This window comes from Cyanistes caeruleus, chromosome 3, assembly GCF_971803275.1.
Source record: "Cyanistes caeruleus chromosome 3, bCyaCae1.hap1.1, whole genome shotgun sequence".
Taxonomy (NCBI): Eukaryota; Metazoa; Chordata; class Aves; order Passeriformes; family Paridae; genus Cyanistes; species Cyanistes caeruleus.
Window position 1 is genome coordinate 104,508,115 of NC_141703.1, and position 17,903 is coordinate 104,526,017.

The 17,903-nt window shown below is 39.2% G+C and overlaps 1 protein-coding gene across 17 annotated transcripts in view; it reads left to right on the top strand.

Annotated features, from left to right (window-relative positions):
* ROBO2 (roundabout guidance receptor 2) overlaps positions 1–17,903 on the top strand; it is a 1,015,778-nt gene that overhangs the window by 278,167 nt on the left and 719,708 nt on the right. The window lies entirely within an intron of this gene.

Sequence of the window (17,903 nt, forward strand, 5' to 3'; positions counted from 1 at the left end):
AGTGCTCTACACAAACAGCAGCCCATCAGCTTCTTCATTCTGGAAAATCTTTGAGAGATAAGAAAGAAAAGGAATGCCAGATAATCACAGCTATCAACAGAATGGTCTTTAAAGTGTTGTGTGTGTTGTGTCTGGGGACTGAGATCGTCTTTGACTGCACTAAATATTATATAAAAATGTTAAATATGTATTTAACTTTTTTTTTTCTTAAGCATACTAATCTCATCCATTTCCATTTAATTTAGGTGTCTCTGTTGTGCCTAGAAGCGCGTGTTTACTTCTGCACTAACTTCATTAAAGCAATTCTCGCTAAATTGTCATCAGCTGTCTCAGTTTAATGTAACGTTAAAGGTGAAGCATGGACAGTATGTGTGCACACGTACCAGGCAGGCTGATATTCCTGTTCTGCAGGAACACAGCTGACACAGAACCCTACCAATAGTACAGTGATGACACTGGGGAAGAGAGAGCATCTGCACAGGAGTGGTGGCATTGATGTAGACCATTGGTAGCACATCTAGCCTTCTTTGGGGAAGAGGCAAACCAACCTGGATATTCTGGGGAATTGAGAGGAACAAGCCTGGATGGAAGCTTCCCTGAGAATGCCTTTTTTTTTCATTATTTTGGCCGTATGGGGAAGAATGATGAAGTCAACCACAAAAGCAAAGTGTGATTGGGTGAGCATTCCTCATTGTCCAGGGAAGAGGGTTTGGGGGTTTCCTGGTTGTGGTACCTATAACTGTGGAGTAACCAATCAGTCTTGTGTCATCCAATTGCCAGTGGATAGTTACAAATACTCTTTTCACAGCATCATAGAATGGTTTGGGTTGGAAGGGACATTAAAGATCATCTTGTTCCAACCCCCTGTCATGGGCAGAGACACCTCCAACTAGAACAGGTTGCTCAGAGCCACACCCAGTCTGGCCTTGGACATTTCCTGGGATGGGACATCCACAGCTTCTCTGGGAAACCTGTGTCTGTACCTCACCATCCTCTAAAGTGAAGAATTTCTTCCTAATATCCAGTCTAAACCTCTTCTCAGTTTGAATCAATTCCCTTTTTCCTGCCAATGCATATTCTTTCTGTCTCTGATAACTTTCCCTCTGTCCTAGAACCCAGCATTGGGAACTGGTCCAGTTTTCCAACCTCCTATTGTCTTCATGTGTGTTCAAATACTGCTTTCATTCTCATCAGTCCAACACATGAAAATGGCAAAGTTTGAGAGATTTTTGTGGCCAGCAAAGAAAGGTTCACCAAGTGTCAGAAAAAAAAAAAATTGGTGAGAGCTCTGCGTCATCTTCTAAAATATTAAAGTTAGAAATGTTCATTTACTGTTAAGTGCAAAAAGAGGGAGCTGATAATAAAGCTTCAAGTCTGCATATGGTAGGTGCAATGGTAAAACTATATGAAATCCATGATATTCCAAATAAATTCTGCCTAAATTAAGATTTTTTTTAAAGAGGGCTGAATTTCTTTTTAACCTTGATAAGTAATTTTACATTGGATATCAGCTTTGCAATAGGTGACTGTAATATTTTTGATGCAGTTAAAATTATTTGGGATGGAAAAGCTATAAAAGGTGAGACTGTCAGTATTCCCACACGAAAAAGCTATTTTTAATTTCCATAGTGTTTCAGAGTTTGCAGGTGAATATATTTGTGTTTTCCCAATGAATCTTTAGTGGTACTTAAAAGGAAGATGCAGGGAAGCCATTTTATGATTAAAGTGAAAAAGAGGAAACAAAGAAAAGGTCCTTAGCAAAAACTAATGAAACATCCTTAAATAAGAGAAAACACTAATGGTTGAACTGCAAGGGTTAGTTTTAGGGCTACAATCATTTCTTAAAAGTGACTCATAAGATGGGATGAAAAGCAGAATATAAATTTGTTTGTGTCATAAAATGAATTTAAGATCAAGCAATCTGAATGACATTGGTAGAGTTCAATAGAATTTGTACAGATTAGAGAGTAAGGATATAACAGGGAGAGAGACAAAAAAATTGCTACATAATGGAAATGCAATACATGACATTGATGTATTTTATCACTTCAGGACTAAATAGCTTAGCTTATAAAGTGGTGTTATGGTCCTATGTATAACCTATTTTTCTAAAAATATTTATATATCTTTATAGCCCTATGAGCTTGTAAAGCTCAGCTACATAACAAACAGGCTGTGTCTCTAATGGAGCTGCTCCATAATGCAACATTTAGTGGGTGGAATTTATGAAATGTGTTGTGCTGGGAGGATTGCAGCATCCTACCCCATGTCATCCTTAATGTGTGCAAACAGAATTCTGCTCCCCAAAACCTGCCACCCATTAATGCTCTGCTGCTGAGAGGGATAAAAAATTAAACAGGTCTCACAGGGCAAACTTCACGTGAGACCAGCCAGCCATGGTGAGTTATGTTAAAATAATGCTGCGCAGGACTGGTGATTTTTGGGTTTAAGGACCAGGAAAGCAGGCCTATTCCTTCTTTCTCATTGTGCAGATGTTATTAGAGTGTTCAGAAAGTGTCTCCTGGCAGGAGATGAAGAAGAATCATTTTTCCCTTCTCAAGGCAGCCCTCTCTGTTAGGCATGACTTTGGCAGAAGGATTGGTGTGTGTTCCCCTTTGCTCTGTTTTCATGGTAGAACATTAGCAGTGATGGTGGAAAAGCTATCCATACTATTTTACAAAATACTTATTAATTTTGTAGTCTTCATGTTGTATTTTTTTCAAACTAGAGCCATTCTGGGTTGTAATAATTGCCTGTTACATGCCAGGAAATGCTTCCAAGTGATTTAAAAGTGGGACATGGTAAGGACCTGGTTCTATGAACACTTCCAAAATCAGTGTTCTCTGAGCAAACTTTAATGCATACATACATGTTACTAGGAGCAAAAGACTGAGGAAAAAGTAAAATTTAAATCTGACCTGAAAGCCTCCAGATTATCTCTTTCTGCTATTTTTTAAATTTGTTTAGGGATTTTTTTTTTCAAATAGGGCTTCTACCTTGAACTTCCAAAGACAAGAGAGCACACATGCTTTCAAGAACTTCCTTTTATTAAAGACTGTAATTTTTTTTTAAATCTCCAATCCAGTTGCACTTTGTTTCTTCTGTGATTTTCTCACATGGTCTTTCCTTGGTCACTGGTATGATGCAAGCTAAAGATTCATAGGCAAAACTAAAAGAGAGCCTATTGTATGCTTTAAAATGTTTCATTTACATGGTTTCTTGAATCCATAAAAAGCCTGTAAATGGAGAACCTTGGATGATAGCAGCCTAGCTGTGGTCCTAATATTAGGGAACAAGTGTATGTGCTATTTTTCCTGAGGTATGCAGATATATTTTGAAAAGATGGAGAACCCTGAGTCAATCACTGTAGAAAACATACTTCAGTGGATAAAAGCTCAGTTCTCCTTGGCTCTAAGTGCGGGAGTAGGACTTTGAAGAAGTTATTTGCCATAGTTCATATGAGCACTTAGACTGCTCTGAAATTCTTTTTTATCTCTAACAAAGCAAGAAGCAAACAGGCAATGTGGTGCCTGCAATTAGAGAGCTTCTCTCTGTAAAAGTTACTGTGAGTATGTCTTGAGACTATGTGCCAATTTGCAGCATTTATAGCACTCCCATTCCTTTGTGCTTTCTGGGTATTTCTAGGTTGCCAAGTTGCCTACATAAACTGATACAGAATCATCTGAGCCCAGCTGACTCCTCTGACATTTTGACAGTGGGTTATTGTATTCCACTTTTGCTTCCCTGATGTTCATATACTTTCTATTCTGTGGAGAGAGTAATTTGTTGCTTGAAGCCTCTCCTGCCCCCGCTTCACTTTGGATGCTTTTCATGTCATTCTTTTCTTGAGCAAGGGGGAGCTCACAATATTCCTTCAGGACTGCAGGAGGAGGAATGAAGCTTTTGGGTCTGGTGAAAATCTGCTCAATGCCTGCAGGCAGTGTATGTGGCAACCAAAGGCCTCAGGAGCTCTGAGAGGGTGAGGAAGAAGCACAGGGTCATGCTGAATGTTTTGGGCTTTCACTGAGAGTGGTGGTAAATGTCTGCACTCACAGTTTATTTAGTTCTGAATGAATGATTTGCTATTTCTGGTCTTTGTTTTTAACTGGAGCAGAGATGTAGAGTATATTGTGTGGGGGAGCTGGACCCCTGAGGCCAAGACAAGGACCAGGGATATCCCAAGCAACAAAATTGATGTCTGCCATTTCACCCAAGAGAATGAACCCAAAAGGAGAACCAAATAAATTTTTTATTATCAGGAGACATACTTATCTCTTTGCTTGTGAAAGGTATGGATAAACATATCCATTAATTACTTTGTACTCATACTGTTACTATACAACTTGCTCTTCTCTTGCTCTTCTCTTACAAAAGGTACAGTGATCATGTTTCAGATTTATTGTACACATAATGGTATTTGATTGAAAGATTAATTTATCCATGCTGTAAATCTGTTAATGCAAGATAAAAGCCAAAAGATTCAAGAATGTGATCACATATAATCTTGAAATGTAATTGAAATATCAGTTTTGATCTAATTTTAGCATCTCTGCCTTCTTTTCCTTGTGAAAGTATGCACTATAAATTCGGGTATGTACTGGAGGTTTGTTAGACTGTATCTCCATGTGTGGCTGTGGAGGGAGAGGCCAAGATGAATCAGTTTTACCATAATGCCATGTGATGCTCTACTATGAGCCTTATGAAAGCCTAAAGTATTTTTTATACTGTTCAGGTTTCTACTGAGGATTAGAAGCAGAGGGGAGGATTTATCAGCCAAGTGATGAGATGCTTCTCACTCATGTTTGTTTCTTTTATTGAGATTGATGTCGTACAGGCTTCTCCCCTTATGTAACTCAACTGTTCTATCTGATCTACAAAATTAATTAAGTCCATTCCATCTAAGTGGAAAAAAAAATACATGGATTAATTTAAATCTCATAACAATATGCAACCAGAAGCAAGAAAAGAAATTAATACTTTAAGTTAGAGATAAGACACAAAATTCATAACAGAGTTCCTAACCTATTGTAAATTTACTGTGAGATTGCATCTGTATGCATGAAACATGGTGCTCCAAACATTGTTTTGCCTGAGAAATATGCAACCTTTTTGCATATTTAAGAGGAAAACTTTTTGTCTTGTTTGAGGAGGGCAAAGAGTCCTCTCCAGACTCAAATTGCTGCATGTATTACTATAACACATGCTCTTTTTGGAAAGAAACATCTGCCTGTGCTGGCCCCAGCTGTGCCTTATCTGCAGCAAACTAAAGGCTATTTTCTGGGGGCTAAAGTCACACTTCCTTCATTAGCTAAAAATTCTTCAGCATTGTCCTAAACCATTTGAAAACTAGATTTTCAGCAACAACATGGTCACTCTAACTGTACTTAATGTCAGGTTTTGCTTGCAGGATTTCTACAAGGAAAGTTACTGAGATGCCAAGATTCACTTGTTTTTTTGGTTGATTGGATATTTTTTCTGTGTAATAGCACAACTACTTAAGGGGTTAAATTTATTTTAAGGCTTAACTTACATGAGTAAGGAAAAATTCATTATTTGTGGAAAAAATGGTTTTAGTGGAGTGGACTTTGGTAGCCAGCTCAATTTGAAGGCTTGACAGTAACCTTTGAAACTTGGAAGGAAATGTGAGATCAGGTCTTGATGAGGATGAAGATCTAATCCTAGAAAATCTACATTTTGCTTGGTGTACACAACAGAAAGTCCTTTCTTGTGATGCAAAGATTTTTAAAAGCACTCAAATTCCACAGTGCTTGTGGTTCTGAAATGTGTCTGAGTTTGTTCATCATGCTGGGTAAAACTGGAAAATTAGTAGCGTTTTTGGGAGGAGAATTATATATTATTGGAGAGTAATATTGTACCACTGTGGATTTTAGACACTCTAATCAGTAACCTGAAAATTACTTTTTAGGGATTTGCACAAAAAGAGAATAAAAGGGTGGCCTTAGTAGGGTTGAAAGAAGAGGAATCTCAATAAATAAAGGAAGTAATTAAAGAGGAAATGAAAGGGGGAAATAGCATAATATTTGTCATTATGATAGGCAGTTTTTTCAGTGACCATGCTGTTTTCAGAGAGAGTTATGAGGGAGAATTTTAATGAAGCAATCAAGAGGTTTATGGGAAGCTCCTCCCACGGACCATCAAAGAGACCTTGAAAATGAACAGCAAAAAATTATTTTCTTAATCCTTCTTTTGTTCATTTTTCCTTCCTTCTCATTTTACAGCTTCAGTTAAATCTCAGATTATCCAACTCGACCGCTGACTACGGCAGGCTGTGTGTTAACCCAGACTTCTTGTACCTGCTTTTGGGTGGTCTGGGGAGGTGTTCCTGTCATGTTAAAAGCTCAAAAAGCAAAAACATCTTCCTTGCTTTCTTTAGCACTGTTGTGTAGTGCCACAGTGGTTCAGCCCTTATCTGTGTCTGTTCTGGATAGCACTTGATAAAGATGACTGAGGGAACAATTTTTCCTGACAGTGCAGTAGTCCCTGGAATGATAAGCTCTGGCTAGTGAGACTAAGTGGGTAACTTCAATGAAATCACTGTTACATTACCATAGAGAATATCCTGCACTGGAAAATGAGTGAGCTAAATGATCTAATAAGTATTTTCCATCTGTAATTTCTTGCATATTAAGTACATTTGCAGAGCTTTACCTTCCTTTTCCAGCTAAGACGAAAGCTTTGGTTTTCCTAAAAGAAAGAGCAGCAAATCTTGTTTTCCTGAAGGTGAAGGGGTCTTTCTTGCATAGAGTAAATCTCAACTGCAGATTTTATTGCGAGTGTTTTTGGGTGGGAGAGAAAGCTGATACATGTTGCTTGCTATGGCAGCTGGACATAGGGGAGGAAGGGAATTAGCAACACTGATTCAAGCCCTGCAGGAAAAAGTTCTCCCTTTTCCAAGATGTAAACATCCATTGCAGGTTTTGTGTCATCTGGGATTGAATTTCTTTTCTAAGTCAAGTGAACTGTGCTACAACAGAGGCAGTTTAAAAGTATTCTCTCAGGTCAGTTTTGGCCCTGACTGAAAAATTCTAACAAGTGTTTATATTAGACTTTCCTGTTCCTGAGGGTATTTTCTCACTCCATCCTTTTGTGAGCTTTTTATTTTCCCTCTGCTGATCTTGAAGTGAAGACACTATTTGAATAGTGGCTTACATCTAAAATCAGGGAGAAAATGTACCTACTCTGATACCAGTTTTTAGAAAAGAGTACATTTTCTTACTTCCTTTTCACAAGCACCGTGCAAAGGATAGGAGAGGGCACAGTGAAAAACAGCTCCAACATGTAAATCTACAGAGGGCACCTGAGGAATCTGTAGTAGGACCTTTACATGGCCCTGCCACTTTCTTAAATGTACTTTGCAGCTGCAAAGGGAGTTTCTTTTATTGCTTTTCCCAAGACTGAGGTCATTGGTGATGTAATATTGCTCCTAATGTATTTTGTTTAGCTGCTTTCTGGTGAGTGTGTACCCGAAAATATATTGCACCACAATAAAGTAAATTGAGTATGCAAATATCCCAGTTAGAGGTGTTTAAAAATGCTTTGGGGAACAATTTTCAATAAAAGGAATAAATTTTTAAAAATTTAAATCTAATCCAGTCCATTTATTGACAAGTGTAGCCAGTCTTTCACATCCTAGTCTTTCACGTTTCTGTGCAGAGGGTAACTGTCAACATAACAGTCTTTTGAGATATGCTGGCTGCCAAATATTATCTTGGTTGTAAAAATGAAAGAAACCAATGCAGGAACACCAGTCAGGCACAGATCCATTAAGAGGGTAAAACTGTCTGTCTGCTTTACACGCAAGCATGCATCTCTGTATGTTTATATGGGCATGTACACACACACAAGCACAAGATGTGCATGCTTATTTTCCCAGAGGAAAAAGGTGCATTCCCCCTGCTTTCCTCAATAAATCTGGATGTGAGAGAGGATGCTGACAATTAGACACTCAAAGCAGCTGTGGAGCCTCTGGCTATCTGAGGCAGCTTTAACCCCTGACTTACCTGCAGTTGCACAGGGTTCATCCACTTTGTTCAAGGCTGCTTGAATTGGTCTCTTGTTTTCCCCACCAGAACTCCTTCCTGGATGCATGAAGAATGAGTCCATCTAAACTCCCACTCAGCTTCAAAGATGTGGGTCAGGTTCTATTCCATGAGGTTATTGCACATGGAGTTGGTTTTGGTGTGTAGTTAGACAGTTTTGTCTTCTCATGCACCGCCAGGGTTCCAGCCCTGTTGGGCTTCCTCTCACACTTCAGTCACTGCTTATATTTAAAATAAGATTTTACTTGCTTTATTTTCAATTTTGTTACCATCTCTGGAAAAAAAAAAAGCCAAAATAAGGTCCTAATTGTTAATGTAGAGACAAGCAGGAGACTACCACCTGTAGGGGTTGTGAGCAGGGGACAAAGGGAAGACAACCATTGACATAAAGTCAGAATTCATGTCAATCTGGTTCTGATCTGCTGTGCCAACACAGTAAGTAAAGAGTGGAACAGGAAAAAGAGCACCTGTTGGAACCCTGGACTCAGAGAATTTCATGTTTTCTATGCTGACGGGCACAGATCCACAAGAAAACTCTGTGTTTGACCTGAGGCCATGGAAAAGGCTTCCAAAATTAATAAATAGAACTGAAACTGTGTGTAGTTTAAACAGAAGTGTGCTATATCACTTGGTAGAAAATTTAGACTTTAAGGTTTTAGAACACAGTAATATATATGCAACAAGATGGAGGTTTTAGGGCGTTAACCTGCCTTGTTCTTTCACCTTCCTCTTATGAATGTTAATAATATTGTGTAATTGGGTGAAAAAGTAGGCAGTGCAGAACATGGGTGTTTGGTTATTGGGTTCAAAGTAAAAATAAATGAGTTGGCATTTGATAATTGGATGGTTTATGCTTACAAGGCCGTGTGGACAGAGCCCGAGGTCGCCATTTATAGCTTGTTTGGTAGTGTCTAGAAGTGCTTACTATCTGTAAAAATGTAGTATAGATAAGATAAAAGAAACATCCTGAGTGCAAAAACCATCTCTCTGCTCATCAATCCCAATCCCGGAGAAAAGAACTGAACACTTTGACATTTGGTGTCCCAGAGACTTTTACAAGCACCTCAACATCACGATGGCTGCTGAGATGATTCACTCCCCTGTTTATGACATGTTCATGCAGTGCTAGGTACTTCCAGATGTTCAGGAAGATACAGATGCCACCTGTTCCTCCAAGAACATTGGAAGACTAAGTTTAAAGCCACAAGAAATGGAGCATTTTTAGAAATGTAGTCTTGATGAATGGGAAATTAACTCAGGCAGATATATTTGAAAGGTGGATCATAAAAGGAGGCATAGCAAGCTTGTGCAAGGTGCTAACAGGTTGATAGACCCTGGGAAGGCCAGCACTGGTAACAGCAAAGAAAACATAATGGAATAGAGCAAACAAAAGATAGGAGGATAACTTTATGTTTAATGAGATAATGAGATAGGCATAATTCAGGTCTTTTCTCTTAGATTTTTAATTGTGTTGCTGCCTTCTTGGTAATTTATGATGCCTGCTTTTTTTAGCTATTTCTGGAATTAGTTTGTGAGAAGCTTTCCTATGTGTTACTGCTGAGGTTCTGATCACTCCTTTGATTTTAAATAAAGCATAATACAAGTGGATCCTAGATAAATCTCTTGGATTGGACAATTTTGTATGGTAAAAGAACTCCAATTCACCTGCAGCCCTAAAGTCAGCATAACTCTTACTCAGACCTGAAGACAGTGCTTACTTTAAAGAACTTTCCAATTTATTGATGATCAGGTCCAAGTTCAAATGGATGTCTCAGGACTACCTTGGGTACAGACCTAGGTCCGGAGTCAAATTCAGAATATTTATTTATCATCCAGATATTTATTTATCATCTGGATATTTTGAATTAGTTCATGTTTTGTTAGAAAAGCATCTCGGCTTTTCAGTGAAAAAACTCCTTTTACTCCCTTCTGGGATAATGATAATTTCAATTAGACAGATTACTTAGGCAGTGTCTCTTGGTTTCCATTTGGCCTAGCTTCTCTCGATCCTCTCAGTGTCTGGTGGATCTACATAAAAATAATTGTTGATCAATTGCCACTGAAACAAGAAATAAATTAGATTTAGTTCAGAGTGGCTCTAGTGCCAGTGAGGCTCAGCTGACTTTGTTCAGTCTAGGCTCAGACTAAAAATTCATAAAGAATCATGAAAAATTGCCACAGGAAGGAAAATATCAGTTTTACTCTAATGGATTTTAATTTAGTACATAAATGAAGAAGTGATTTTCATCAATAATGTAAATTCTAATTTACCTTCACAAATGAAGTGGAACTCAAATACTAAGTTTTCTTAGGACTTTGTGTTCAGAGAGCTACCAGGCAAGGGAACTCCTTCAAGCCAAGTGAAGTATCCGTGTTTTTTTAATAACAAGGCCTAATTTCTCTGCATTGCTTACCCAGAGTAGTTTCTGACTGCATCTTTGGGATTAGAATCTGGTTGTGTCTCTTCACTTCTTATGGAAATTGGGTGTGTTCAGTACATGTCTGAAGTGATCTCCTGCAATACTCTGGAATGTTTGCTAACATCACAATACCAAACAATATTTTATAGCTTTAAATTTGACTTTTTATTCTCTTAAAATTTGCAAATATTTATTTCCCTATTATTTTCCCCTTTCTATTTACTAAGTCTGAATTTTTACAGTGTCCTCTATCTTTCTAAATGGGATATTTTCTTCCTGTTCTTTTTTGTCCTTTACCTTTGCAAGTGAAAGCTGGGAATAATAGTGATGTTTGTACTCTTTCCATCCCAGATTCTACCTGTTGCATGCATAAAGTAATAGAAGTTTAAAATAATTCATGTAAACATTAATTTTATTTGATGGGTAGGGTTTGAGTTTACCTGCTCCTTCTTCTACACTGATTACTAGTTATCTGAAGAAACATCATTTACTTAGTCAAAGCTCCCCGGAAAACTAGGTACTCAGAGTTTTATTCTAAATTTTCAAAAAGGTCTTTTATAAAGCATTATATTTTTACCAAAAAAATGTAAAATGATATTCAAAGATTGGAAACTGGTGAAAAACTAGCAAATAATGCAGTAAAGACTTTACAAGTCCCTGAATAATCTCCCCCATTTTGTTGCCTGCAGCCTTGGTGGGCTCTGGTTAAAGTAAAAATGTTAATGCTGTCAAGCAGGAGAGTTTGCAGGCAGGCACTTGCACTTGGAATTATTGGACTATCTTTTCAACATAAAATAGCACTTAGAAATCTTCCTGCTGTGAAGGGACAGCATAGGCAGCGACTCACAGCCATGCCAGTAATCATCTACTAGGGGGTGGAGAGCAGTCTGTCAGCTCTATGGATTCAGCTTTTGCTTCTGCCTCTTCCTGGTGCTGATGTTCCTGCAAAGTAAATTGGGCATAGAGGGGAAGAAGTTCAATTATTTTCCCTATCCAGAAGAAAAGTCTTAAGGGAAGACATAGGAACAGGCTGCAAATATGTTCCTATCATAAAATCAGCGAGAGGTAAGACTGCTGCTGTGATCTGGACTGTTGGAGTACTCGAGTAAAAATTTTATACAGCCAGAAAAATGTAGGGAATAAAACAATCAATCTTCCTTGAGTTTCAATGGACAAGCTACAATCTGACTGGAAGCTTGAATCTGTCCCATGATTTACACAAAGCCTGGGCATGATTCTGCACTTCCTTGGATGCTACAGAGTGGTTTGTGTCTCTGTGGTTGATGAGCACAACCAGCTCATCACAAACCAAGAGCCCTTTCAAGTGGTGCTTCCAGCAGGACTGTTTTCAGTTTGGCAGCTCAAAATAATAATCTCCATACAATAAAACTAGAGACAGAAGTGTTTCTTGGTTTTATCATTACCTTTTAAAGCTTGATATTGGTTAGTGCAGTGTTTGAAGGTATCAATGGGCAGGATAGGGAGGGCACAACTTTGGGAGAATGGCTCTGAGGAACTGGTCCTTCAGCATATTGCAAAGAGATCCTTAAATTCCAAGAACTTTAAATTACTTCTGTCCTGCTAAGGGAGACCTTGCAGATGGTTCTGCAAGTGTGCTTGCCTCCTGTCAGAAGATGCAACATGACACACAGGCCAAACTCTGAAAAGCAGGGCCAAATTTGGAGCTGCTGTAATTCAGTGTAGTTCTGGTGGCTGCAGGGCTTTGCTGATCTAGTTCAGCTAGATCATTTGTGTGGTGTATGCTGGTGTGAGTGCTGAAGGCATTTGGTGATAGTAATTATGAGTGATTGCTATTAGATGACAACATGTGGCAACATTTGGGTTGTTTTAATTCATTAACAGATCCTCTCTGACAGCGTAACCTAGCCTGGGAGTTATGCTAAAGTCACAGACAAATAAAAAAAAGGGTGGGGGGGGACTAGAAAAGTGTGGGTGAGATATTTTACTGTCTACTTAAGCAGCAGAAAGGGATTAGAAAGTGCTGTTGGAGAAGCTTCTTTCCAGAGCTTCTAAATCCATGGGATAAACAATTCAGACAATTCTGCACAGACCCTTCAGAGGGCGGCTGCCAAGAAGGGAAAGGAAGTAAACCTGTTTCATCAGCAAGCATCCTTACCCCTCAGGGTCACACAATGTAAAGAATCCTCTCTGCTTTTCTAAAAGGGTGTTTTATTAACTGAGGGGACCAAAAAGAAAATTTCCTGTGCTTCCCTGGTACTTTCCTACTGGAGGAAGAGCTGCTATAGTCTGTAAATTCTGAAATTTCTTCTCCCTTGGTTGCTGTTTTGTAACACATCATACATGGCCATTATGCTTACTTTCCCTTTACATGCTATGTTTTATGTTGCTTTCCATGCTCCCCATTTTCCTTCCTTTTCTATGTTTAATAGTCTACACCGCTTAATTCAAATTATTTTTTTTACCTACAAATTGTCTTAAAATGACTCAAGATGAAACTGAGGCATTGGTAGCAATGGCAAAAAAAAAAATTAAAGGTCAAAAGCACGTTGTTTCTGTAGTGAATAATGTAAAGAAAATTTTTAATGGAATTCTAAAGGTTATTGTAAGGCCAAATCATAATTCTGTGTGGGTACAAGCATTTTATGTAAATATGCAATCAGGATGTGTGCAACACTGCTCAAACATGGCAGCAGAGGATATACATTTTTTAACTCTCAGATTAATAATCATAATGTTGCTCACATTAGATCTCTTTTGCACCATTTTTTCCTGTGGTCAGGATGATACACTGAACAAAAAAATCACTTAATCTCTCTGTATCTGGGCTAAGGTTTAAAATTAAAACAATAAGTGGGCACATGTGCTCTGTTTCCACCACTTCTGTTGAGACTTCTGATTTTGAAAGTAGATGTCAGGTTGTTTAGCAGCAGTCTCTGTAAGACTTTCACTGGGAAATTCCTGACAAATTTAGAATTCCATGTGCATAGGCTGTTCCTGCCCTGCCTCTGCAGCACATCTAAAGCATACCAGGTGCTAAAATAATTGACAAAAATGGAAATGTGGCACAAATTTGTCCAATCCTTTGTCTTCCTTGTCCGTTTTAATACTTTTCTGTGGGCTGCTCCTTATGTGTTTGCACAACATCTGCCATACTGGGGCCTATGGACAGAACCAGAGGGAAGCTGGTAAACAGTAATAGAGTGGAAGTTTTCCTTTCTGGGTGGAAAGCAACAATTTCCAGGCACATCACATCCCTTGAGAGAAGCTTTGGGATTTAACAGGTACCTGAAAGTTTCAGCAGTACAGAGGAAAAGGTTCTCCAGGTCTTTGGTGACAGTAATTTAAACTCCCCTGGTGCGGTATTTATTAAAAGCAATTATTTTTCAGTCGTTATCTTCTTCTTTCTAATAATGCAGCACAGATATGGACAGATCAGCCCACACCAAATCTTTTCTGAATCTTAAGAGTGGTGTCTAGCTGCATGTTATAGGTATGAGCTGTGTGGAAATGGCAGCTGGAACCTCTCCAGCCACCAACCTCAGGCAAAATCCTGAACCTTTTAATCCCTAGTAGATATTATATACTGACATGCTATCCAGGTACTGAGTTTGACAGAGCTAATAATACTATTTATATGTATAATTATTGAAATTACCCATACTCTTTGGGTTTAATGGTGTTCAGTAAATTGGCATGCATAATTTATACATCGTTGCTGTCAACCATCAATCCAAATGTGAGGCAGCAACATATAAACTGAATGGCAGAATAAAGTGTTTATGAGTTTATTGAGGACAAGATCACCATAAACAATGACACTGGAAGTTTTCATACCAGTTTTTCAGTATTTGTGGGAAATAGAATGCTATCTATGGGATTTCATTTGTTGCATTACTGTAAAACCTCTTCAATAAACAATTTAGGAGACAACAACTACATCACTCTTCAAAAAGGCCCTAGGGACAGGATTTATTGCAGAAGTCAGCGTTACCATTTCTGCTTCAATTTTTGCTATGGTTTAATTTAAGCCTCTTATTGAAATGTCAGTCATTTAATAATGGAATGGAACCTCAAAAATGTACAAATGCATACACCTTTGAGGCTTAATCAAGTGGTACAGTAGGAAAACCAAATTCAACTATTATTATGATAATTTAGAATAATAATTGAGACTTTCCAATTCTACGTTTAAACAAGAAATGCTTAAAATAACCATTGTCTCCACACATCTGAATATGCATCTATCTATGTGCTTGAAATTACTTTGCCATTCATGATATTAATCAAAATGGCAGTGTACATTACAGAGGATTCAAATGCCCCAATCTTATTACATGGGACTTGCTATGAAGTGCTATTAGTATTATGTTTTCATTTTTATTTTGTGAATGCAGTAAACAACTAATAATTCAAGATGTTCTGAATTTTTTGCAAGGTGCCAAGTGCTGAAATAAGTGATTAACATGAAATGAGGAAATCTATGAATAGAAGCAAAACAGAAACTGCTGAGTTATTTTTGGCATTCTCTAATGAATAAATGGATTGTTTTCAATGTCTGTCAATGAGTACAAGTGAATATGCACTGTGAGCTGAAATATACTGCCTCATGTTAACTTGTTTTGAAAAAACAAATGTATGGAATTAAAAAAAAAAGAAAAAGATTTGATGCTCATATTCTCATAGACCTAAAATTCATGGTTCTCATAAAAGCAAATTATCTTCACTTAATCAGTTAAACATATTTTCATTAAAAATATATTTTGATTTTATATGTGAATTTCTATTACTGAACACTAGATCATGGCTAGAGGCTACTTATCAATTTAAGAGTTAGCACAACTTTTTCATGACTACAAAACACTTCTTTGGGCTCAAGTTATGGCACCAAAATAGCTTTCCTTTGATGAATGTTGATTTAAATCATTGAGAGATCACACAAATGGCTATTAAAACAAGGAAGAACATTCAAAGGATGCGTAAAAAGTAAAGACTTCAGCCAAATGTGAAAGAAATCATGGTACAAATGCATTTGGGACCAAGGTCATGATCAGGCAAGTAGAGTGAGGATAATGCTTACCTACTGAGCAATCTGGATAAAGCATTGCATTTTGTGGCAGTGCCAGCATGCTGCTCTGAACAGGAGTTTGGACAAGACTTGTTGAAATCCCTTCCACTCAAAGTTATGCTGTGGTCCTAACCTTGAAAAGTATAAATACAGTTCTTGGGTTATAAGTGATGACAGCTGATGACTAGTACCTTATGAATGTTTTTCAGAAGTTTGCTAGGTCTGGTTTCATACTATTCTTGCCATTCTTTCCGGGCCATATCAGATATTTAAAAAGTAGTTTAAAAAATGTTTGAAAACATAGTACCTTATATGCTTTCTGTTGAAACTATTCTCTGCTGTTTTTATAGTCAGAAGAGGGGATCAGTCCCTTTTATTTCATAAAGTAGCCGGCTGCTTGCTGGTGTGGTTCCTCCTCTGCTGGAGCAGATTCCAGACAGGCCTGTTTGTCCCAGTGAATATGAAGTGGGTTTGGATGACCACCTCAGCTATTGACACCCACAATACAGACCCTGTGGACCTTCCTAAACCTGGGCCACCAGGCACAAAATATGCACACAACCATGATGTCCCTGGGCAAAGAGAGCCACGCTGTCAAAAAAAGCATGTTAGCAGCAAAGTTTGTGATCTGTTGTTATGCATCTAAATTATTTCATATAGTTTGTGTGAGTGACAGGAAAAGGGACAGATTTGTGTGCTAATTAGCTAGGAGTGAAAGAGAGGCCATAGCTTTATCTGAATCCTGTTGAAAATCTGAAGTTACTACAGTGTCCAGCAATATCATTTATAAGTAAAGGTCTGCAACACAGGCCATGATGTCAATTCCAAGATGTCAACCAGATTTTACGTGTGAAGACCCTTCAGCTGAACTCTTCAAAGCCAGGATTTTGTCTGTTCCTGGTGTCAGGAAGAAGCACAAGGACAAAGCAGAAGCTTTGTGACATTCATCTGTTGTGTCTAAAGATGCACTTAAAACACTTTTAGGCATAACTTGAACAGGCAATAAAACCCTGTTCAAACATGCTAAAATGATGAAGACTGTGATCATGTAGTAACCTCAAGAAAGATGGTCTTGGGTGCAGTGCAGTGCCCTCCCTCCCTGACCATCTCTGTCCTGTAGCCCCCAGTGAGGTCAGTCAGGATGGGATGAGTGATGACCAGCACTGGCCACAGCCTGACCATCCCCAGGCACAGCTGCAGGCCCTGGGCATGGGATGGAGCTGATGGAGCCCCAGTAGGGTGGTGTCTGGTTTATTAGGACTCAGTGCAGGGTAGGATGCTGGGCATGGGGTTTCCTGTATTCCCATGTGTGCCCATTGCCTATTATCCTGTCACTGGGCTCCACTGACAATGAACCTGGCTGCCTCTTCCTTACTCCTCCCACAGGTGTTTGGACACGTGGATCAGAGCCCTGAGCCTCCTCTTCTCTTTGTGTTTGGGGTTTTTTTCCCTTCTAAAAAATAAATCTGAAAAGTTTACTCTTGGTGGGTAAACTACATATAAAAGGGGAACACAAGTCTTTCACTAGATGAATTCTTGGCCTTTTCCAGATTCTCACCCCACACTGTTGCCCTTCATAGCAATCTGAGGGAGGCCTTAGGAAATCTGTGCATTTTTACTCTTGAGAAATACGTTCAGTGGAGCTGTGGATGAAGCTGCAGGTTCACCTCTGTGTGGGAGCCTGAGACAAGAGGCTGTGAACACCACCCCTTGCACAGCAAAGGGCACAGGGAGCTGTGGCACAGCTGAGGGACACTGAGGCACACGGCAGGAGCCCATGGCTCCATGGCTCAGGAGGAGCAGCGGGACTTTGGCACTCCTGGGCTGGGAGGGGGTAAAAGCCCAGGGGTTCCTTTGCTCAGGGTCCCTCCTTGGAGGCACAGCTCAGGCTGTGTGTGTGTTACTGCACTGTGGGTAAATGGCTCTGTGGAATAAAACATCTGAGACTCTGCTATGGAAATGCTGGGACTGAGCCAGTGAGGAAACCTGGGTGACTGAGTGGGTGTGCAGGGAGTCAGGCAGGGACCTGCCAGGGAACTGGAGCCACCCCTGTGGAGGGGTGACAGTGCCAGCAGTGACAGTCTGGGACATTAGGAGTGTGGCTGCCAGAAAACCTCATGAATGGTCACACTGGGAAGTTTCCTTAATGCTGTGGAAACAACAGCTGTGACTCTGTAAACAGTATTTATCCTTCAAGGTGTGCTGATAGCTCAGATAGAAACCGTGCTGGCCCTGGTCATGTTTGAATGTCTGCATGAAAATGAGACTGAGCTGGAGTAGGACTGTGATGCATTTAATTGTTATGACTGCTTCCCTCTACCCTTCCCACTGTGGGTATCCTCCTCTCAGCAGCCACAGGATGTCATTGTCAAAGCC